This window comes from Protopterus annectens, chromosome 13.part0 (assembly GCF_019279795.1).
Source record: "Protopterus annectens isolate FY-2018-M chromosome 13.part0, PAN1.0, whole genome shotgun sequence".
In the NCBI taxonomy this organism is placed as follows: Eukaryota; Metazoa; Chordata; order Ceratodontiformes; family Protopteridae; genus Protopterus; species Protopterus annectens.
Window position 1 is genome coordinate 723,654,728 of NC_056747.1, and position 20,704 is coordinate 723,675,431.

Below are 20,704 nucleotides of genomic sequence, written 5' to 3' on the forward strand. Positions count from 1 at the left end.
TCCGAATGGTCTGAAAATGAGCAGAATACGATAACCTCAGTCAACAGGTGTCAATAATATTATTATAGCAATAACCCACGCCTGGGTGTGGGTAATGCTAAATTTACCCACTGTTGGCGTGGTTTGGTCCCGAGGGACCAAACAAAGCCAACCGTGGGTAAATTTAGCATTACCCACACCCAGAAGTGGGTTATTGCTATTATACCATGACATTATTTAAGAAAAGAAACTATCACTTTTCTTAAATAATGGCATAGTATAATGCCTGTTTACTGCCCTTCCGCAGATGTCTGGCATCCGCGGCAGTTCTGATGTACTGCGCCTCGCGGTACATCAGAGTTGGGCAAAACGAGAAAGCAAGATCTCCGTTGCTTTTTAGTTTCGCTATGTTAAATGAGTTTAACATAGCGAGACAGTTAAAATAAGCAACGGATATCTCCGTTGCTTATTTTAAAACTGTCTCGCTATGTTAAACTCATTTAACATAGAGAACACTAAAAAAGCAACGGAGATCTTGCTTTCTCGTTGCTTTAAACATTTCGCTATGTTAAATGGGTTTAACATGGCGAGACAGCTTTAAAATAAGCAACGGAGATCTCCGTTGCTTATTTTAAAGCTGTCTCGCTATGTTAAAACGATTTAACATATCGAGACAGTATTAAAAGCGAGTTATACTAATGGAAAAAGTCTGGCGACGGACCTTTTTCCATTAGTATAACTCGATTTACAACGGGCACGCTGGCCAATCAGCGTGCACGTTTTGGGGGGATCATGGTATAATTATATTTAATTACCTATATATGGCTGACAATCTTAACTAGGGCTTATTTTTGGGATAGGGCTTATATTACAACCATCCTGAAAAATCATGCTAGGGCTTATTTTCTGGCTAGGTCTTATTTTCGGGGAAATATGGTTATATATTTATTATATGGGCGGCGCAGTGGTGCAGCGGTTAACGTTGTCGCCTAACAGCAAGAGGTTCTCTGGTTCGATTCTCGGCTGGGGTGCCTTCTGTGTGGAGTTTGCATGTTCTCCCTGTGTTCGCGTGGGTTTCCTCTGGGTACTCCGGTTTCCTCCCACATTCCAAAGACATGCATCTGGAGCATTTCTCCCCGGGCCTCCACTGAAAACAGGCTCTGTGGAACCTAGTCGGACATTCCCGGTCAACAAATGTTAAATAAAAAAAAATATATATATATATTTATACACATTCTGCACATCATTTTTTAGTATGTATGTTTGATACCTTTAGTACAAAAAAATATTTCCTCACAAATTCCCATAAATCACTTTACAGATTGTGTGGCAGCTTACGTAAATTCAACACACTGTTAATAGAGCAATAGTAGTCAAGTCCTGGTTTTCTGAATGCATTTAATTTCAGCAGCCAGCATAATTCTTTTTTTCTCCAAAACACCATTGACATCCCCTTCAAGCTCGTCCATCTTCACACAGTCCAATAATACTTCCACTGGTGATGCCTTGGAATTTTCCAAACAGAAGCAAATTGGATTTGCCTGCAGTTATTCCACCAGTTAGTTTGGCAACCTAAAGTATAGCGAGTATTATGCTTAGAAAGCATGATGGGAGAGGGCAGAGGCCCTTCATATAGGCAGTATGGGGAAGCAAAATAAATCCGGTCCTGAATTTGTCAGAACACTGTATACCGTCATAGTAATTGAATTAGTTCACTCGCTCTTTGATTAGCTGCTTAGTGCAATTCAAAGTAATGGGGGAGCTGAAGCCTATCCAAGCTGTCAGTTGATACAGGCAGAAGATATTCTTATCAGGACAGCAACCCATTGCAAGACACAGTATCTCACCATGCACGCACACATGCACCTGTAGGTGACTTGAGGGAACACCATTTTATACACAGCATGTCTTTCTGATGTGGGAGGAAAGCAACACCCAACAAAAACCCCACACAGACATGAGGCAGATGTGCAGACAGTACATAGAAGGTATAACAGCTGAGAAATAAACCTAACAGTGTGAGGTAGCAAAACTAACTGCTGCACCAGTGTACCTCCACCATATCCGATCTTTGCTTTAAGTTATGGGATAAACAGTCTCACCTACTCTACATTTGTCTAGCTAAGCAGTTAGTAATAGGGGGTTCTGTTTGAGTTTGCATTTTGAAACTCACTTTCATTTTACATGATGTTTTTAATGTTTAGCATGTAGGAGGAGTTGCATTTTGTATACATAAATAAGCTTGAAGGCCAGGATTACTCCTACTGGATGTGAATTTGCTCTAAGCAGGTCATGTAACTGCAAGCTTTGCAATCTGAATCCTGCCACATATTAAGGGTTAGGGTTTTAGGATCATCAACCAGTGAGTGGTTCCTATTTAAAAAAAAAAGCTATCATCTCTGATTTCATCAGGCAGGTGTAACTCAGTTCTTTTAATTTAGAAAAAGAACCTGTGCAAATGAGTTGAGCCCAACCTGTAGGAGTGACCAGTGTCAGCTGGTTGGCATGTGTTGGGTGTATATGAGGATGTGTCTCCTAGTTCCTCTTAATAGCTCTGCTTCACCTTTGGTGATGCTTGGTATGGTTCAGGGACATATGTCTGGGATGAGGATATCAGGTGCAGAATCCTTAGTAGAAACCATCAGTGAGAATTGATCAAATTCTTGTTCATCATTCCTGTCTCTTCCTTCCCCTGGCCAGCTGCTGTAAAGCTTAGGCCAATACCTGAATCCAGGTACTGTAGCATAGGTCATAGAGCTTTATTCCTCTGCACATAGCTCCGATACAAAATAAGGTGAACAAAATAAATCTTCAGTCTACTAAATTATTTTCACTTATCATATTAGCTTCATTTTCTTGCTGAAATGTCCAAAGGTTGTGTGGGAAGAAAGAACTGCACAAATCCTATTCATTCAGTCCATCTGATTTGATACATGGGTCCTCAAGCCCCTTGTCTGATGTGACCTGGCCAACTTAGTGCTCCAGCCTTGAGCCCTTCCAAATTCTTTCCATCTTATGTCCTGCTTCCTCCTGACTAACTCAGATCTCATTTGCAGCCTCTTGGTGAAGCATTGCAGATCTCACCAGTAAAGTGCTCTGCCTCTTTCTGGGCAGTTTTTGTGAGAGTTTTTTTGGAATTTTTTTTCTTTGTTCTAAAGTAGAGTAGTTTAGTTCATGAAAATTTTCCCATTTTCTTGAGTGTTTTTCTGCTAAGTTTTAAAATTTCCAGTCCTTTGCCTTTCTGTTGCTGGCCTTGTACCATTTTGTTCTGGTGTTCTGTCATAGTCATTAGTTTATTAATATTAGATTCTTATAGTTAGTAACTGATATATTATTGTTACTGTTGGTAGATATTTAAATAGCTTTAAAGCTTTAAGTTAGAAGTCTGCTACTTTTTATATTGTGTTTGTGCGCTTTGGATTTGCCTCTTAGAATGAAGCAGAAGACTAACTTCAAAAAATGTTCCTAGTGTGGACTTAAAATCCCCTCCCAAACACAACCCCCATGATTTATAAGTGGTCTGCTTGGAAGTGGCGAACCTTAATTCAGATTGTGATATGCGTGCTGCCATTGGACCCAGAGTACTATCAAATGGGAGAAACAAGCTGATTCGCAGCCAAAGAAACAGCAGACAAAAGCTTCAGCTCATGTTTCAATGCCGAATTCTGGCCCAAACTCCAATGTATACTTCAACTCTGGAGCCTGAATCTTTGCCAGTTACCATTCAAGACTCTGCAAAGAGAATAGAGAAACCTGTTTCCGAACCTACATCCACCTTATCCACTAAATCCTTCAAGTCCTATCATAGTAGCTCTGAAGTGAATTTGGATCATTTGTTGCAGAAATTCCTTGAAACCCAAATCAAGATGTGGTTCATTACAACTCTGTTAGTTCCAAAGTCAATGGGATCCATGCATTTCATCCCTATCTAGTCTCCCTCATCAGTTCAGCCTATGGCTCTGGCTTTCCCGATCTGTGTGGTCAACTGGGTCCTGTAACTCCAGAACTGATAAGCCATGTCTCCATAGCTCTCACAGAGTTGAATTCAGTCTTTCAGTCATGGATTCCTTCAGCTCTGATGACCAAGTCTCAGAGCTGAGTGGTGAGGTGGATGGCTCTGTTAGTTTTATCGGGGTCTTCCACCCTTAAAACATTTGTGTCAGTCCTCTCCTCTGAACTGTTTTTGTGGTCGGATCTGGGGAATCAACCCGGGCCATTGCATATTTCCCCATTTAAGGGAATAGTCCCAACTGTGGGTGCGATTTCCTCAGATCCTACTGAAGTAGGAATGTCTTTGAGTCCTTAGGAGAATCATTTCATTTCATAGGGCAGATGTACAGGATCATCTGACCACAGGTCCTCCCCATAATTACCTCTCCTTGGGTTCAGTTTTGCAGCAGATGTCATTCAGGTAGTGTCATCTCAGTGGCCCCCATACCTACTGCCTTACAGCAGCAGCTGCAGTCTGAGAACTCAGGTTCATCATCCCATGTGCCACCTAAGAATAAAGAATACAAGTGAAGCACATAGAATCACCAGAAGTGTCTGACACATCAGACACTGATTCAGATAATAGAGAGGGGTTCCCTATAATCTCCTCCCATGGACTTGCCCTTCAGAGAGATACTGGAACTCATTAGGGAGAGGGGATCCAGGATGACCGATCCTTCCTCTCTGGACAAAGCATTTCTGTTTGAGGTATACAGGGTGACCCCCTTTTACTTCCTGGTTGGTCCCACAAGCTGAAAACATGGTTGAGCTGGAAGTGAATAAAGTTTGGCAGGAGCCAGGTATATCTGAAGCAGCCCACAGGAAGCCTGATGAAAATGCATAGGCCTCCCCTAAAGAGAAACCCTTTTGGGACAAAACCCTTCCTGTGGATTCCATCAGTATTGCAGTGGCCACCAAAAAGAACTATCATAGGAGTTTTCTTCTATTCATCCACCCAACAAAGGAGTCTCAGCTAGTGAATAGACTAAGGAAGTGGATGTATGCATCCAGCGGCTTCTCTATTAGGGCCATGAACAACTCTGCTCATATGACCAAGTTCCGCAGGGACCTAGCACAACAGGCTATGTCTGTTCTGAAGAACCTCATCACACCAGAGTCAACAAGCAAATCCCAAGCTGCTCTGTAAACCATGACCAGTATTACCAACCTGTCCATGCACCTTCTTCACAATGCAGTGGATGGAGTGGCGAAGGCAGCAGGAGCAGCCATTGCTATGAGACTCCATCGTTGAGTTTAATGTCAGCATCTGTATTCCTGGGCCAGTTTGCCCAGTATCACAGGAGGATTCTTCAGTGGTTGCTTCTGTCTCAGTGGTGTCAAAAGTATGGCTTTTGTCTCTTACTATACAAATAACATCATGTTAATCCCATCTGGACTGATGGCTCCACTCCCACTTCATAACAGCAGGGAGACCTTATCATGTTGCTCCACCAGTAGCAGTCATAACCATGGATGCAGCCTCCCTGAGATGGGTGGGAAGGCATTGCGCAACACACATCCCTGGAGGCTCATTGGCCTTGCAAACAGGTTGAGCAGTACTATTCTTCCTCACGAGTGGTCCCTAAATCCAACAGTGAAAATGAGATTTTTGACTAATGGGGCAATTGATGCTGTGATCTATGTCCAAATTCACAGAATTCAAAGTGAAGCAACTATTTCACCATCCACTCACATGCCCTGGAATGGAACCCCAGGGATGCTATCTCCAGTTCTTGGCCTCCAGGGCTACTTTATGATTATCCCCCTCTTCTTTTCATGACCAAGGTCATATAGAAAGTGATTTGGTGCAAGGCCAGAGTCAGTATTATTGGCTCAGACAGATTTGCTTTCCCCTCCTGAAACCCTTCCTGATGGAATCCCCTTGGTTCCTAGATCTGGTTCCAGATCTGATATCTTACCCATCCAGAGATCCTTATGTGGACCTTCCCAGTCTGAGGTTAACCACTTGGTTTTTCCAGTTCCGATGGGAACATGGGACAACTCCCTTTACTCAAATTTTGCACATTGTTACAGTTTGTCAGAAATCTTCTACCCAGAAGGAATACCTCAGTAAATGGAAAAGGTTTAACATATAGGTTCATAGGTTCATAGGTTCATACTAGGCTATCTGCCCGAGGGCATTTACAAGCCTAGCCCATCGTTTTGTGGCTTACGCCACCCCTTTAGTATGGGGAACTATACCCATTATTTTGCTGTGCCTCTGGAAAAAACACACATGGCATTTGTAAGATTCAAACCCCTACCTAACTATGTTATGACACTTGAGAGAGACGTATTAGCAGAGCATGCTATTCGCATTACTTCAAAGTGAATCTCAGAACACATACCCTATTACATCCCCAGTAGTGGACATTGTCCACTTCTTATCTTCCATATTTGAAGCCGTTTCTAGTGTCTCTACCATTAAGGTTAAGTTAACCATCATCTCCTCTTTCCTTGTGCTTTTCAAGACCAGTCCTTGGCTTCTCATAAGTTGTGCAAAGCTTTTCTCAAAGGAGAGTGTTTCACCTAAGACCTATTATCAAGGATGCAGTTCCCCCATGGGATTTGAATTTAATCTTGGAAGCCTTGTCCCAACCTCCTTTTGAGCAAACAGCTTCAGTGGATTTAAAGTTCTTGCCATGGAAAACGTCACTGTTAGTGGCGATCACACTGGCCAAGAGGGTATCAGAACTTCATGCTGTGTTATCAGTTTCTCCATGTATAATTTTCTATAAAGATAGGGTTAATCTCAGAACTAACCCTTCCTTTCTTCTTCTATCTAAATAGGGCTGCTTCCTTCAGAAAAGATTAATAATTGTTTCTTCCACAAAAAATAGGGCAAGAGAGATGTTTCCCCTGTCACATTGGATATTGGATTGTATTTCCTTTATCTGTACCTCTAAGTATAAGTCATTGCAAAAAAAAAAAAAAAAAAATATGGTCAATCAAGCGCAAAGCCCACTGAGCTAGAGTAGTTTTTTACTTTAGCAGCCTTTTTCAGGTTGTCCTTGGATGAGATTTGTCAAATGGCCACTTGGTCTTCAACCCATTCATTTGTCAAGTACTACAAAATGGACTATTCTTCAAGGGCCAGGGCTTTCTTCAGGGTTTCCATCCTGAAAGATCTTCTGTCTCCAAACCATCCACGAGTCTAGTAGTTGGGGATTCCAACCTAAATGTCGGTAGGGTTACCACCTGTCCCTCTTTGTGATGGACAGTCCCACTTTGGGCAGTTGTGTCCTGTGAAAAAAAACTAAAACAATGGCAAACGTCCTGAGATTTTAAGACAAAATACATTTCTCCTCGTGGTGTCCTGCAGAGTGATACAGGCAACAGAGAGACCTAAGAGAGACTTTCAACTGATTTAAGTATTTTTCTTTGCTTTCTGCTCCGACTGCATTTTCCCACCTAAAAAGCGAGTTTCTAACTGATCTGTGTTTGAAAAAGTTTAAAATTGTATTGCCTTAACTGCTTTCACAGTTGCACTTTTTAAAACGTCGTTTTTGTATTGTTTAATTGTTGTAGGCTACACACTCAAGTGCGCTAGCCTGTTTATAGCATTTACAGTGTTTTCTGTTGATTTTCTGTTGTTCTCTCCAAAAAAACAAGAAAAAAAACAAAAAAATATTCTTTTTCCCAGCTTACTGAACAGGATTAGTCCAGATTTCAGGCTTTGCTGAATTCCGGACTGTGGTATAGGTTCATGTGTTGCCCATATCCTTACTTGGATAGGAAGAAGCTTCTCTGTTCACCAGTGAGTGGGGAGCTTTGAGCAGCCTCTCTGTTCCTGGAGGAGTGGTCTCAGCCCGGAAACTAGTAGCTTATTGGCCGTTTTGAGTCAATTCCTATCTCTTTCAGTTTCCCTGCTTTAAAACCCGCATTTGCACGGTTTTGCACTATTTTGCGTACCGCGCAGCATTGGGCAGTGCCGCTGACCAGGTTTAAACTATTCCCAGCTCCACAAAGTCTACTCTTCACTTTTTCCCTTAGAACTGTTCTAACTCTCAAAGTAAGCACTCTATTTTCCTTCTAAAGTCCTGCACTTGCTCAAATCTTATAAGTAAACGCTATCAAACTAAAGCACTACGCCATCTTATACTCTTTATAAGTACTTGGCTCCCTATTGGTCCTTTCTGATCAGTCAATAAACAGTTCCTTATACTATTCTGGCATGTCCAAAAGACAGTTTCAGGTTTTGCTCTCTAGTCCAGGTAGTGAATCTGGGAATCTTGAGGCAATGTTACAATTGCCTTATGTACACAGACCACCCCCTCCTCCTCCCAACAAGCTCAAATATATGCGAGAGATGCAACTATGCAGCCAAACTGGAGGCTGAGCTCTCTCAACCCAAGACTGGCACAGTCAGTCAGGAGGAGAAGGTAACCACTCACACCATAAATCCAGTCTCACATAGACCTACCGCATCAGCAAACCAAACACATAAGCACACAAAAACGTACTCGGAGGCTCTAAATAAAAATCTGCCAAAGCAGCAGAGACCTCCAAAGCAAACATCCAAGCAACCGCTACCCCACAACAATACCCATGTAGCACATGCTTCACAAAGTCAGTGTGCCACACAGTCACAGCCCTTAAGGCCAAACACACCAAATACACTTGTAATAGGTGACTCTATTGTCAGACACACTGATGTCCCACTCACAAGACTGAACAAGGATAAGGTCACTGTAAGCTGCCTGTCAGGTGCCAGGATCCGCCACATAACACAAGCACTCAGGTCACTCCAAAGTAAGTACAAATATGACTCCGTCATTGTCCATGCTGGTGTGAATGACCTGAGACGCACCTCCCTGGACTACATGAAAAGAGACATAGAGGAGCTGTCTGATCATGTAGCCCAGGCTGGTATGACCCTGACCTTGAGTAGCATCTTGCCCTCACCCAGAATGATGCCACAGTATAAAGACAAAATGATCAATTTTAACAATTGGCTAAAGTATTGGTGTTATTCAAAGTGGATCCAGTGTCTGTCAGCCTGGGATGACATGCTCGACAAGCCACGTTGCTTTGCTAGGGACGGCTTGCACCTGTCACTCCTGGGCTTTTGAATACTGGCCAAGGCTCTTGCCACCCCCATAGTGCCTTTTTTAGGCAAGGCTCAAAAGACAAACCCACCTCCATAGAAAACACAAGGAGAAAAAAACTAAGGGTAATGCTACTCAACGCCAGAAGTCTAAATCTCAAGATGCATGCACTTGAGGCTCTCCTCAGTATGGAGAATATCGATATCTGTGCATTAACAGAAGCCTGGTTCAAGGCTCCTGAGAGCACTACCAGGTTATAACTCATACCATGCTTTTCGGCCCAGAACTCGGACCGAAACACAAAAGGAGGAGGAGTATCCATATTCATCAAAGATACCCACACCTCCAGGTTAGTGGCACTGCACGAAGCATCGGAAACCATCCATGTGCAACTAACAGTGGGCAAAACTGCCTTTCAGTTTGTAGCCTGCTACAAATCACTCACCCAATCTCAGGAACCTCACTCGGCTTTCCTGAGAACATTGGAGAATATGAAGGTCTCTCCAAACACCATAATATTGGGTGACTTCAACTTCCCAAACATTGATTGGAAAAACTACTCAAGCCCAAACACTCTTGCCCAATGGTTCCTAGAATTTTAAACTCAACCGCTATGGAACAACTGGTCACCACTCCCACAAGAGGGGACAACATATTGGACCTGGTCATCACCAACATGAGGACTCTTATGTTCCACACCAGAGGTAAACCCCTCATTGGTAAGATCAGACCATAAACTAATCTCACTGGACATCCATATCCCCTCCCCACCCCCAGCCAAGGAAACCACTGTGAAAAATTTCTCAAAAGCAAACTTCACACTTCTCAAAACCGAGGTGGAGTCCTTCAAAGCCCCAGGGCCAGTGGAAAATACTGCCCGAACCGCAGAATCCTTTTCAAACGCATTCTGTGAGCACCTACAGGAATGCATGGATCGTGCTATCCCAAATAAAACCAAGGCTCACTCCTCCAAAAGCAGGAGACCTGTCTGGTAGACCCCCGGCCATAAATAAGCTATACAACAGAAGGAGTAAGCTACTACATGATAGAGTAAAATCCCAAAAAGGGAAGGCATCTCTGATCAGTACTAGCAAAAAACTACGATCCCTCAAAATCATCAAAGGCCAGCTTTGAAAGAAAAATTGCCCAGGACACTAAGGATAATCACAAGGTCTTCTTTAGTTATGTTAGGAATCTGGGTAGCAACTCACAGATATGCTCTGAGTTAGTACAAAATGGCAAAAAATACACTGAACCCACAGACATTGCCAACATCCTGGCAGACAGGTTCAGTGCAAACTTCTCCCCCCATTCCCCCCCAAAAGAGCAAATGTCTATCGCAACAGAACGTAGCCTTCCAGACATCACAGATGCACAGGTGAAGGCTGCCCAATCCAAAGCAAAAAACACAACATCAATGGGACCGGACGGTGTCCCAGGCTGCGTCTTACATGAGCTCCAAGAAGAACTGAACCCATACATAAAGTCACTGTTCAAACTCAGCCTTACTACAGGATATGTACCCAAAGAATGGTGTACAGCAACAGTGGTCCTGCTCCACAAAGGTGGTGCCACAACGGACCCTGGGAACTATCGGCCTATAAGCCTGACTAGTCTGGTCTGCAAAGCTATGGAGCATATCATCATGTAACTCGTAAACAAAGACATTGGGAACCTCCAAACACTGGACCCTACCCAATTCGGCTTTAAGGGCAGATCTTGCCTCTTAAACCTAGTTGACATCTTTGAAACTGTTACCAAGGCCATAGATGAGGGGAAGGTAGTCCACACAGCCTACCTGGACCTCGCAAAAGCCTTTGACACAGTACCCCACTCGGGCATCATAAATAAGCTTACCAGCTTAAATATCAACCCCTACGTCACAAGATGGGTTGCAAACTGGCTCAGGGATAGAACCCACATGGTCAGAATTGCAGGTGCCATGTCCGACTCTAAACCAGTTACAAGTGGCATCCCACAAGGCTCAGTCCTGGGACCTCTCTTGTTCGGTATATACTTCTCTGAGGTACAGGCTAACAGGGGAGGACTATGGCTGACCAAGTTCGCAGATGACTGCAAACTGGGAGCCATAATCGACTCTCCGGCTGACACAAGCATCCTCCAAAAGGGCCTCACAGAGATGGATACCAGGTGCCAGAGCCACGGCCTCAAGCTAAATGCAAAAAAGTGCATAGTCATCCCCTTTGGGAAAAACAAAGTGCCCACAAATTACCACATAGGAGGTAATCCATTAAGTATGGAAGAAGTAATTAGGGATTTGGGGACCCAAGTAGATAGTAATCTCTCCTTTGACAATCACGTTGCCAAAGTAGTTAGAAAGACCTTCTATATAGCCCACCTTATCACGAAAGGGTTCACATCTAGATCTAGAGAGGTCATTGTGCCCCTCGACTCATCACTCATCAGGCCCATAATTGAATGCAATGCCCCATTTGGGATGTACCTTACCCGACACCTGCAGCAACTGGAGAGACCCCAGAAGTACCTCACCAAGAGGATCACAGGCCTCAAACAGATGCCCTATGCAGTTCAACTAAAGAAACTCCAGCTCTACTCAGTTGCTTACCGCCTACTCAGAGGCGATCTATGCCTGACGTACAAAGCCATGTCTAACCCAGAATTAATGGACATGCTCCACCTTAGGAATTCCAAATCCCTTAGAGCTACACACTCCAGGGACTTAAACTTCAGCACAGCAATAAACAGGACATGCTGGAGGGACAGATTCATATCCCAGAGGCTCCCCTCACTCTGGAACAGAATTCCAATTCATGTTGGGCAGAACCCCTCACTGACCCTCTTCAAGAGAAATCTTGACGAGTGGATGGGAGATTGTAAGTTTACCCCTGGGATCACTTCTGTATCCCTGCTAGACAGAGGCACAGCCGACTAATCTAAAAGGGAGGCGAAAGCCAAACACACTCTGGCTAGGCTTATAAATGCCCTAGGGCAGATAACCTAGTATTTACCTATGAACCTATTAAGTTTTCTTTAATAGTTGCATAAAAGTTATTTTTTATCTGAAACACAAATATTATATGAACTAGCATAAGCAACGTAAATGCTACAAAATAAGTTTTTATTTTGGCAAAAAAGTGAAGTTCTGTCCTTTGCACTGGCTGGTTTGTCCTGCAAAATTTCGCATTTCTACAAAAAATGTCCCACTTTGGGCATTTGAAAAGGTGGCAACCCTATATGTCAGATCGGATGGACTGAATGAATAGGATATGAAAGTTATGTTTTTACCATAATGATAGATCCTTTCATTGCAATTCTTCCAATACAACAACCCCCACCCTGCTTCCCTTTGACATTATAGCTATTGGAGAACCTTAATTCTGAGTCAAAGGCAGTACAGATATTTTCCAGGTGGGCAGCAAACTGTATCTGAGTTCATCAGGAGAGAACAGAGCATTGTGGGATAGAAAAATCTTGGCAGGGCTTGAGGCTGGCCACAAAGTTTCACAGGTCGGATCCAAGCAGGGGCTCCAAGACCCATATGTGATATTGGACAGACTGGAATGAAAGGCTCTATCATTATGGTAAGTACATAACATTTGTTTACTTTGGGAACAGTATGTTTTGCCAGTTACCTTCCCTTCCTCTTAATATTTCAGTCACTAATGCTTCATTGTAACATTAGTATACGCTTTTTGTTTTGTAGGGTAATGCATCACTTTGGTAATTAAGACTGAAAACATATGTACTAATGCACACTTGGGTACAAATTCTAGAAAGCCACTTTACAATTTAGAAACACTTCTCCCTTCAGAGCAAACCATACTGTTAAATATTTAAAGTATAATTTTCTTTACTAGCCAAAAATATCTGTTATCTCTTGTCTCTAAAATATAAGAAAACTACTGTTAGCATAAATGACAGGCATATATTCCATGCTTCAATCATACCTCTCAGCCTTTTAACACAAAAAATCTGGACAAAGCCTAATAATTGGAGGACAAAAGCTTGAAAATAGGGGCAGACTATTAATATTTCTGTTATAAACTTAGAAAGTTGCTAGAATTATAGGATTTGTATTAGCATGCATTTTCTGAAACTTAAAATGTATGCCATTATTTAGCGACTTCAATCTTCAGTGATTTGCCAAAAAAAAAATTATGAGGAACAAAACAAAAATGTAAGGAAAAGCTGTGGATCTTCTGCAAAAATGTAGACAGTTGAGAGGTATGGCTTCAGTACACACCATTTGAGTATATGAAGTGCTTTTTCTTTCTCTTTATAATTGTCGAGGTACGTGGTGTAGATTTCAGTAGTTTCACTGAAAACTTTAACTCTTATGTAACACCCTTCATCAATTATTTGTAACAAGATGATGAGTACGGTGTCACTGTTAGGAACATGGTTGCTGTCTTTCGGCATTTTATATTAAAACACATAAATTTTGATGTAATTGTATTGAGCAGGACGCAAAATTGGCATACTATATAAAATAGCTGTTGAAGCCATTCATTGATACATCTTTCATCATAGTACTTTTTAAAATAATACTTGAAAAAGAAAAGTCAATAAAGAGATGTTTAAAAAAATACTTGAAAATGAGTGGTGCTGTAAAGATTACCCTTTGTAGGTGTCTCTTTTGTGACTTTGTGATGAAATTTGATGTAAAAAGTAGAAGCTGATGAAAACACTTTGTGGTCTGTAAGCTATTCTGAAATGGTAGCACACAAGACATTGACAAAACTTAATGTTGTGCAACAACTTAAGCATATTGAAGTTGTTTGTAACCTGCAGAATTTGAGAGGTTAAGTAAGGTGTGTAGGGAAATGCCTGAGATTGTGGCATTCAGGGAAAATTTAGTTTTAAGTGTAATAGCAGATTTGAGCCACAAAGTTATCTACAGGTTGAAATCTTTAGAAATCGCTGACACTTAATGAATTCCTGGGTAGTATGTAACCTGATAATTGATCCACAGTGGCTATATCCATAACTGTACAAAAACTTGACTCATACTAGAGCACATTTGGAGGTGACAGAATCACAGGAGAGTCTGATCATTCTCTATATTTTAGTTTTAGTCAAAAGCCTGACCGTGCGAGTAGCTGTCTTACACAGTGAATGAAAATGTGTCAAGTAGAATACAAAAACGTTGTGGGGAGGGGGACCACCATTGGGGTTATTGATAGAGTCATAGATATTTAAAGGCCACTGAATCTCATGACTATTCTCACCTTGCCAGTACCCTCCCTTAGGCAGCACATCCTTTCTCCAGGAGGGCCATACCATTCAATCCTGGAGTAAATTTGTGGATAGCCATCTGGTCATCTAGTTTAGGTTTAAAGGAAGATAGTGTGTTGCACTAATTAACGTGTAGGGAAGTTTATTTTGGATTATAAACCTGCCCCTCCACCATGTTTTATGCATCTGTTGCTGAATATTTAGGTTCCTGGTTCTCCATTTTTTAATTTCTCCAAATCTCTTGGATTTCTAATACCATGACAGGAATGGACCCCATTCCTAAGTCAAGGTAAGATTAAAGTTCATGAAATTAGTATTGTTTCAATCTTTGATGTCAGCCAGAAGTGCTCTTTGCAGAACCTGCAATGTGCCTAATAATGACTCCTTCTGCAGTTTGTATGGGGGTTACATGTATTGGCAACGTATCTAAATACGATTGTGGATTATTTTTTATAAGACCCATTGCTCCTTTTACTATTGGAACTGTCTTTGTATCTTTCTTCCAAATTGTTGTTGTTTCTGCTTGCAGATCCTGATATTTTATGACTTTTTTTCTGTACATAAGACACTATAGTCACTGGATGCAGCAATTTCAATGATCAATGCTACTTCTGTCTTCTTTTCATGGACAACTATATCTGGTTATCTTGCATCTATCTTTTGAACTGTTCATAATGGGCGATCCCACATGATGTAGACATAATCATTTTCTGTGATACTTTGCAGCTCATGTTTCCGGTGTTTTTCAGCCACTTCAGTACCATAATGTTTGGACAATCCCCAGTGCAACAGTCTTGCCACATTATTATGCCTTTCAGTATACAGACCTTCTGCCATTAGTATATCACAGCAACAAGGTGTGCAACTGTTTCCAATTCTGTATTACAAAACCTACATCTGTCTGTTTCTCCCACATGTTCAATGGACTTTGTAAACCAATGTGTACGTAGCCCTCTATCTTGGGCCGCCAGTATTAACCTTTCATCTCTTGGTTTGAATTTGCCTCTCTTTAACCTTTCCTGCATTTGATCCAAATCAACATGAGGTTCTTCCAGAAAATTTCTATACTTGCAACTATATTTATGCATTTTCCACATTTCTTGCCTGCTCATCTGATCCTTCACCTTATATTCTTTCTTTTGTTTTTGGCACATTCAGTTGTTGCCTGATTCTTATCTACTTCTGGTTTATTTCTGTTCCTGTTTGATACTGATATGTTTCTGCTAGACTAAACAGAGAAGTCATCTTAGATTTATTCTCCTCATCTTTCAAAACATTCACTACGTTTGGTTCTTGTAAGGTCAACAGATAATCTGTGGAGTCCCACGGTTGCAGATCTGTACCCAAATATTTATACACCCCCCCCTTTCCTCAAATTCTTTTATATCACATTCTTGTCCCAAGCTAATGTTTTCATGGTGCTGCAGTCTTCAAGTTTTAAAGGTTGCTTTTGCACAGTTATCAAGACCAAATGACGTTCTTATAACATCTGAAAAAGTTTTGACAACTTGCAATTGTGCTTTCACTTCCTCATCTGATGAGCTGTACAGTATTAAATCATCGACAAAGAGAAGATGAGAAGTCTTTACACTTTGTTGTTTTCTAGGAACTAAATTATAGCCATGGCCTAAGCTGTTAAGTAGACAGCTTAATGGGTTAAGGGCAACACAGATTAGTAGCAGTGATAGTCACCCTGGAATATCCCATTTTGAATTTTTATCCGTGGAATAATAATTTGTCCTTTATCGTGGCTTAATTGCAAAGTGACCTGCCACTGTTTTATGGTCACTGTAATGTAGTCGATCAATGTAGGGTGTATCTTACACAGTTTTAAGCACTCTTTTATCCATGAATGTAGGACACTATCAAATGCTTTTTTGTAGTCAATCCATGCCATAGTTAAGAGTCTTCCCCTTTTTACAGTTCTCCACTATGACTTTATTTAACAACAAATGATTCTTTGTTCCAAATGATTTTAGGTTCATAGGTTGGTAATAGGCTATCAGCCCTAGAGCCTATACAAGCATAGCCATAACAATTCCCTGGCTGTTTCATCCCACACTATTTACTTCCTTGGACCCCTGTCTAGCAGGGCGACTGACGTGATCCCCGGGGTGAATTTCCTTTCTCCCATCCAATCATCAAGGTTCCTTTTGAAGAGGGCCAAAGAGGTGCTCTGCTTGACATGTATGGGCAGTCTATTACAGAGTCTGGGGAGTCTGAGTCAGGAACCTATCCCTCCAGCATGTTTTGTTTATTGTGATGACAAAATTTAGATCCCTGGAGCGTGTGGCTCTGAGGAATTGGGATTTCTTTAAGTGTAGCATGTCCAACAGCTCTGGGTTTGACATGGCCTTGTATGTTAAGCAGAGATTGCCTCGGAGTAGACGTTATGCGACAGAGTATAGCTGGAGTTTTTTAAGGCGGTCAGCATAGGGCATCTGCTTTAGGCCTGTGATTCTTTTATTGAGGTATTTCTGCATCCTTTCCAGTTGTTGCAGATGTCTTTAGAAGTACATACCAAATGGGGCGTTGTATTCAATAATGGGTCTAATGAGGGATGAGTACAGTGGGACAATGATCTCCTTTTTTCTGGATGAAAAGCCCTTAGTGATGAGGTGTGCCACATAGAAGGATTTCCTGACTGTTGTGGCGATGTGGTTATTGAAGGTGAGACCACTGTCCACCTGTGTCCCTAAGTCTCTTATCACACTTTCAGTGTTTAATGTACTGCCGCCTATGTGATAATTCATGGGTACATGTTTTTTCCTCAAAGGGGATAACTATACATTTCTTGGCATTGAGCTTGTGCCCATGGCTCTGACACCAAGCATCTGTTTTTGTAAGGCCCTTTTGTAGAGTATACACATCATTTGGGGATTCAGTAATGGCTCCCAGTTTGCAGTCATCTGCAAACTTTGTTAGCCAGAGTCCCTTAGTGTTGGCTTGTACTTCAGAGAAGTAGATGCCAAACAAGAGAGGTCCCAGGACTGAACCCTGAGGTACTCCACTTGTCTGGAGCTGGATTTGGATTCCGCTACTTTTACAGTGTGGATTCTGTCAGTAAGCCAGTTGGCAACCCATCGAGTGACGTAGGGATTAATGCCCAGCTTAGTAAGTTTATCTATGATTCCAGGGTGGGGGATGGTGTGAAAGGCCTTGGCAAGGTCCAAATAGGCTGTGTGGACTGCCTTACCCTCGTCCACCGCTCTGGAGACTGATTCAAAGAAGTCAATAAGGTTCAGGAGACAAGATCGGCCCTTCACAAACACAAACTGGGTGGGGTCCAGTGTCTTAAGGTTGCCAATGTCTTTGTTTATAAGTTCCATGATAATACGTTCCATTGCCTTGCAGATCAGGCTCGTCAGACTGGTGGGGCGGTAGTTCCCGGGATCCAAGGTGGATTCCCCCTTGTGGAGTGGGATAACTGTAGCTGTGCGCCACTCAGTGGGTACGAAGCCTGAGGTGATGGTATGATTAAACATGACACTTAGGTGAGGTGCCAGTTCATTTTGTAGTCCATGTAGTACACAGCCCGGGATGTCATCTGGTCCCATGAATGCTGTATTCTTAACTTTGGAGAGTGCGCTTTTTACCTGTGTGGGCATTATTACCGGAATTTGGCAATCTTCCAGTATTGAGATGGGCCATTTAGGGGGTGAGAGGGGGGTGAAGTTGGCACTGAATCGATCTGCCAGGATATTGGCACTATCCTTGGGATCAGTATATTTAATGCCATTCTGTTGTAGCTGTTCTTTTATTACACTTTTGTTCTATTGCCATATCGGAAGGCAAGTTATTGGCCTATAATTGTTAGGGTAACTTCCAGGTTCACTCTTAAGTAGGAGCATCATTTTTCCTGTTGTTAGTCAGGTTGGTGTCTGTTCAGGGTGTGCATATAAATTGTTCTTACTCATGGCTAAATCTTTCTACAAAGATGTTAATACTTTTAACCAGAAGTTAGGTACTGCATTTGGGCCTGGGGTTTTCCAATTAGAGGCTTTTCTTAACTTTGTTTCAGTCTCTCTGGCCGTTACTTCATACCATTTCATATCCTGTACCTTTAAACTTCTAATTCTTTCTTTTACCCATTTAGCATCTTTATGTTCCACAGGATCTTCATAAATACTTCTCCAAAATGTATCTTTTTCTCCTTTTTTGGTAGACTTTAGATTCCTTTTACCTTGTTTCCAAATTCTCTATAAAACTTTTTTGGGCCATTAATAAATTGCTTATTTTGTACTTTTCCATTATATTTATCTGTGTATCTTCTAAGTTTTTCCACCTGTGCTGAGATTTTTAGTTTATTTGCGATAGTGATGATCGATCCTGGTCTTTTCTAATACTGCACATTTCTTTTATCACATTTATCTTTGTATTTTTGTTGCTCTGTTCCCTCTTCTATACTCTTCTAACAGTAACTCTTCTTGTCTTAATTGCTTTACAGTTTTCATTATTCGATACTTCCATGATGGTATTCAATTTCTCTCCTTCCTTTCCCTTACTACCCTATGTTGTTTTGGAAGATCTCGCTCAGTTTTTAATTTAGCTGCACAATAATATATCCTGTTTACTTCTGTTATATCACATTAATCTCTATGGACAGTCCTAATTACTGTATTTTATCAGACTTCTGACTTTTTGGGTTTTATTGCCTTCTGTAGTCTATATTTTTCATTGATCTTAATATGTCTATCTGTCTCTATCAAATCAAGCAACTCTTCTCTTAGCTCATTTTCTTCTAAACTAAGGGCACATTTTTTTGTTTTTCATTTCCTGTGGGCATTCTATAGAAAGCTCTATAGCATCTTCCTGTGGCACAGTCTGTTAAATTTCATCCTGTGCCATCTGCTGCTCTATCATATGGGAACTCACTGGCCTATCACTCCTCAACATTAACTGCTTCAGAGTTTTCAAAGTTTCTTGTTCCTTCCCTTGCTGTCCTGCTTGTTTCCTGTGAAAGGCTCCAAAATATCTTCATAATGCACCTGAACAATTGCTTCCTGTTCCGCTGGTTTCCCCTTAATTTGTATGTCCATTGCTCTATCCTGTTGTGGTGCTTTCTGAAGTAGATTTCTACACTGAATCCTACTCTTCGCAGGTACTCCATAACCTCAGTTTCTGTTTCTTTAACCTTCTCCACTATTAATCTCCTTTTCTACTTTTCCTCTATGCCTTCTTATTTTTTGTATTGTAAAATTTTCCAAGTTCTATGAACCAGTTTCCTGGTTCCAGTATTGTTGAAGATATTGGACTTGAGGAAAAACAGGAAGTCCAGGGCAGTCGGGTCTGTAATGGCTCAGTCAGTGAGACTGAGATCTCCCATCAAAAGTCTACAAGACACTGCGTAAAAGGATAGAGCTTCCAGCCTCTCTTGCAATCCCAGGGACTTTAGACCTGTGATCTTTTTGGTCAGGCATTTTTGGGGTATTTCTAATTTTGTGTTTAGTGAGATACATCATAAAGTGGGTGTCATACTCAGTAATTGGCCTGATCAATGCTGCGCATAAGGGAATGATTACCTTTTTAGACCTTGATGATTAGTCCTTTGACAATTATCTGGGCTAAATAAAAGGATTTCCTGTCAACCATTGTCACATGATTAGCAAAAGAGAGGGTGTTATCAATCCAAGTTCCAAATCCCTAACTATATTTTGTTTTTCTAGAGATGTGTTGTCTCAACAGTATAATGAGGGGAGAGGATGTCTACTAAAATGATACTACACTTTTTAGCATTTAGCTTATGCCTCTTTCTAGTACCCCAATAATTTACTGGGATAAATTCATTGTGGAGCGTTTGAGTGTTGTAAGGTAACTTAACAACAATCCCCAGTTTGCAATCCTCTGCAAACTTAGTTAGCCAGAGGTTTTTACCCTCTACCTGAAGATCTGAGAAGTAAATACTGTTAAGGAGATCCCAGCATCAAGCTCTGAGGGACCTCTGGTGACTTTTAGACTTTCTGATGAGTAACTCCATTTCAGCCTGTTTTCTATGCATCTTACCACACATGGGTCAATTTTTAAAGCATTTATTGTTTGTATGATGCCAGCATGGGGGAATGTTGTTGAAGGCCTTGGCCAGGTCATGGTATATCATGTGCAAAAGTCTTTCCCCCCAGTGTTGCTGCTTCTAACTTCTGTAGATAGTGGGAAAGATTTCTAAATCACTAATAATTGAAAAGGTGATGGCAGGATACAGAGGGGCATGCAATCATTTATAGCCATTTAGCTCTGTGAGGATTTTTACTACTTCCATTTGCCTTTTCTGGTATCCTTGCATCAACATTCAATGGTGTTGAATAGTGAATGTACTCGTGTCCACATGTATCAGTTTGAGTTCAGACATATGACATTAGTTCTCTGGCCTCACAGCACATTTGTATCCTTGTCATCACTAATGAGAAAGCTGATCGCTGGCTATTCGATCCAGCTCACTGCGTATCCTTCTACTTGAAATGGTCGATATTCAT

General features: G+C 41.5%; 1 protein-coding gene across 2 annotated transcripts in view; it reads left to right on the forward strand.

Annotated features, from left to right (window-relative positions):
* The window catches only part of SGSM2 (small G protein signaling modulator 2), a 1,814,022-nt gene that overhangs the window by 882,104 nt on the left and 911,214 nt on the right, over positions 1–20,704 (forward strand). The window lies entirely within an intron of this gene.